Here is a 4144-nt window from a genome sequence, read left to right as displayed (position 1 = left end):
AAATTATTTCAAAATTTAAAATTCAAATCCTATCACTTTAAAAAGGGTGCAATTTTAATAGTACTGTTTGGCTAGTCCAATAATTGAAATGATATTTGATACAAGATACGATAATTTTATTTTCATGAAAGCAAAAAAGGAAAATTAAGTGAAAATTACATCTCTCAGTCAATTATTCACTACAAATATCAACTACATATAACAGAATATATATATATATATATATATATATATATATTCACAGAGCCAAGATTGGACCCAAACCCCTCAATAGTCAATGTACATCTAGTGGGGGACTGCCCTCTTGTGGGGTTTGTTATGGCTGGACCAAGCTTTATTGCATCACAGTGTGGTAACAGAATTCATGTTGTACAAAGTTGACTCCAAAATCCTCATTCACACTATCAAAAAATCTTAGGTTTGGGAGAGAGGGATGCCAGGGTAAGAACTAATTTCTAATGCTTGAAACAGCGTAGGAGAAAATTTTAGAAGTCATTTTTATTTATTTACTGAATATATTATAAAATACATTACAAAAAAATATTTTTTTTTTTATTTAAACATTAATTAATCAAATATTTTCTTTCCAAGTGATGTTTCAACTTTTTAAGAGTGTTTTGTTGTTTTTGTTAAACATCATATTATTTTTAAAAAATACATATATATTAAAAATGTTTTCTATGTGTTATATACAAAACATATTTTAAAAATCCGTTTCATAATAATTCTAAAAAAATTTATAAGATTTTATCAAAAAGGTTATTTTCGAGTATTAAAAAAAGTTAAAAAAAAAGTTTCACAAATTCATTGAACAAGTTCTAAAGCGAGAATGATTCTTTTAAAAATATTTTTAGTTTGTGATATTTATTTTAACTTTTATTGAAAACATTTTTTTTAGAAAATAGTTAATATTTGGATATAAACCTGGGCATTTCCAAAACTTTGTTGCTAATGTAAATCACAACACAAAAAATTAAAATTAAAATAAAATTGTTTTTGTAACAATGTTGCTCCAAAAATCATTAGAAATGATTTTTTTCTTTATACTGTCAAATACTTTGAACAGCTTCTAACCCTCTTAAATTTTGTTGTGACGTACTTATTGTTAATATACCCCTATAAAAACCCCATCAAGCTCTCAACCTTATCATACCATTTCTCACATCCTTTTCTTCGTTCTTTTCCTCTGCAGGCATGGTTGCAAAGCTGGTAGCAATCCTTATCGTCGGAGTCCTCGCCGGAGCCCTTCCGGGCCGGTGCTGTCTCAGAACTGCGGCTGTGACGCTGGCCTGTGCTGCAGCCAATATGGGTACTGTGGCACTGGCAATGACTACTGCGGCACCGGCTGCCAAGCCGGTCCTTGCTATTCACCGCCTAGTGGTGGAGGTGGTGTTTCGGTCCCAGATGTTGTGACGGAGGGGTTCTTCAATGGGATTCTTAACCAAGCTGACGCGAGCTGCGCCGGGAAGAACTTCTACACGCGTCGCGCCTTCCTTGATGCCCTCAATTCGTACCCTCAGTTTGGCCAGGGTGGCTCTGCTGACGACTCTAAGCGCGAGATCGCTGCTTTCTTTGCTCATGTCACCCACGAGACTGGACGTAAGATTTTATGCTAGTAAAGCCTTGAATTTCAACTATTTTGAAGTTTTTTTTGGTTTGATGATTTAGAGAAATTTGATCAATTTGCAGACTTTTGCTACATTGAGGAAATAGATGGTCCATCCAAGGACTATTGTGATGAGAGCAACACTCGATATCCTTGTGTGCCTGGGAAGGGTTACTATGGTCGTGGGCCGATTCAGCTATCATGGAACTATAATTACGGACCAGCAGGAGAGAGCATAGGGTTCAACGGCTTGAATAATCCTGAAACTGTGGCTAATGATGCAGTTGTTTCATTCAAAACAGCCCTTTGGTTTTGGATGAATAATGTACACTCTGTCGTAAGCCAAGGGTTTGGTGCAACGATCCGAGCCATCAATGGCATGGAATGCAATGGAGGAAACAGCGGTGCCGTCAACGCACGTGTCGGGTATTTCAGAGACTACTGCAATCAATTTGGTGTTTCCCCTGGTGACAATATTTCTTGCTAGGAAAAGTTTCATCGAAGCACTTAGATTTAATAACATGTGACCAAAAGGATATAAAGAGTTTTCAGTATGAAACTCTCCTTTTTAGGGTTGTATTATCAATCATGTAGTAGTTTTTAGCAAGGTTGTATCATCCTAATGTTGCAACATGAATGAAAAATAAGAAATAATTTATGAAAAAAATACCCAAAATTAAAATAAACCAAACATGAAAATGATTATTTAGAAAATTATTTATATTCTAAGCACAATTCTTCCATTTACTTTGAATGATATATAGAAAAGAAAACATTCTCTAATGGATAATAAATGTTTGTACATCTAGAATTAAAATCACTACAAAAGTCTATTCAATAAACCATTTATTGAATAGTAAATGACTTTCGACATTAAATGACAAAACACAATTCAAGTTTTCCCTTTCTTGTTTCACTAAGGCTATATTTAGTTCCGAAAACAGTAAGAAAAGAAAAAAAATATATGTTAATAAAAAATTATTTTCTTATGTTTTGTTTTACTGTAAAAAAAAATACAAAAAATGTCAAATATGATTAAAATTATTAAAAAAATTGTGAATTTTTAAATGATTTAATCTATATATGAAAGAGTTAAATTCATAAATAAAAAAAAATTGAAATAATATATAAATATGATTTATTAATTTTAAATTCATTTTTTATTTTTCTTCATTTTTTCTTTTCTTTTATTTTTTTTCCTCATATTTTCCTTCAAACTTTCATAAACAAGCATAACCTAAAATAAAATTTTAAAATTAAAATAATAAAAATAATAATTTACTAAAAATGAAAAGAAAAAAAATCTCAGCCCTTTGGAAGTCAAAGTCAATATACCTTGACATAGAGTGATCAATATTCATCATACATACATTTTTTTTTCCTCTAATTATTTTCATCCATACCAAAAACAAAAATGGCAACCCCACCCCAGCTACAATCCAAAATTCAGTACCAATCTCCTCACTGGAGTTCTCGCCGGAGCTCTGCCGGACTGATACTGGGTCTGAGCTGTGGCTGTGGCTGTGATCTAGGCTTTCTTTGAATAATTGTGCTCTTAATTTATTATTTTATGTAATATATTAAGGACACTATGAAAAAATTTTATTTCCTTAATATTTTCCGGAACCCATCATAGCCTTAAAATTTTATATGTAAAATCTATATATATGACTTTAATTCCCAGTCCCGTTGCAGATTCAAAAGTGAATTTAAAGCCATCAGTTTCCTTGAATTCTGTTGTGACGTACTAGTAATATTATAAGGACTACTGCAATCAACTTGGTGTTTTCCCTGGTGACGATCTTTCTTGTTAGGGCTTGAAAAAGTTTCATCTAAGTACTTCAGTTTAATAATATGTGACCCAAAAGGATATAAAGAGTTTATAGTATGAAACTCTCCTTTTTAGGGTTTATGTCATAGTTTTTAGCAATGATCTAGGTTGTATCATCGGATTATTGCGTAATGAATCAATAACTTATAAAAAAATATATCCAAAAATTATATTAAACTAAACATTAAGGTTATATTTGATTCTCGAAAAATACTAAGGAAATAAAAAAATATTGAAGAAAATAATTTTTTGTTCTATGAAAAATTCAAAGAAAATTAAATATAATTAAAATTGGTTAAAAACTTATGTATTTTCAAATTATTTAATTTTTATATTGATAAATTAAAATAAATAATTTGAACTTGAAGTAGCAAATAAAAATAATTCATCGACTTTAACTCCATTTTTTATTTTCCTCTCTATTTTCTTTTCTTCACATCTTCACTTAAATTTTTCAAGAACCAAATATAACCTAAATAATAGTTTAGAAAATGATTTATATTCTAATCACAACTCTTCCATTTACCAAGAATAAATAATAATAATAACATATTATAAAACTTATATATATATTTACAAATAAATAATGGTATTATATGCATAGTATACTGAAAAAATTAAATTCTGCGATGAACAATTAAGTCTTTGTACATCAAGTATTAAAATCACTGCAAAAGTCTATTGACTACACCATTTATTCAATAGTA

At 30.1% G+C, this 4144-nt stretch overlaps 1 pseudogene; it reads left to right on the top strand.

Annotated features, from left to right (window-relative positions):
- The first annotated feature begins 1194 nt into the window (after positions 1 to 1194).
- Positions 1195 to 2135, top strand: LOC117910190 (annotated as a pseudogene).
- Positions 2136 to 4144: the final 2009 nt, after the last annotated feature.

The sequence above is a fragment of the Vitis riparia genome, unplaced genomic scaffold (genome assembly GCF_004353265.1).
Source record: "Vitis riparia cultivar Riparia Gloire de Montpellier isolate 1030 unplaced genomic scaffold, EGFV_Vit.rip_1.0 scaffold644_pilon_pilon, whole genome shotgun sequence".
Lineage (NCBI taxonomy): Eukaryota > Viridiplantae > Streptophyta > Magnoliopsida > Vitales > Vitaceae > Vitis > Vitis riparia.
Note: the sequence above shows the minus strand (reverse complement) of the source record. Positions and strands in the feature narration are given on the sequence as shown.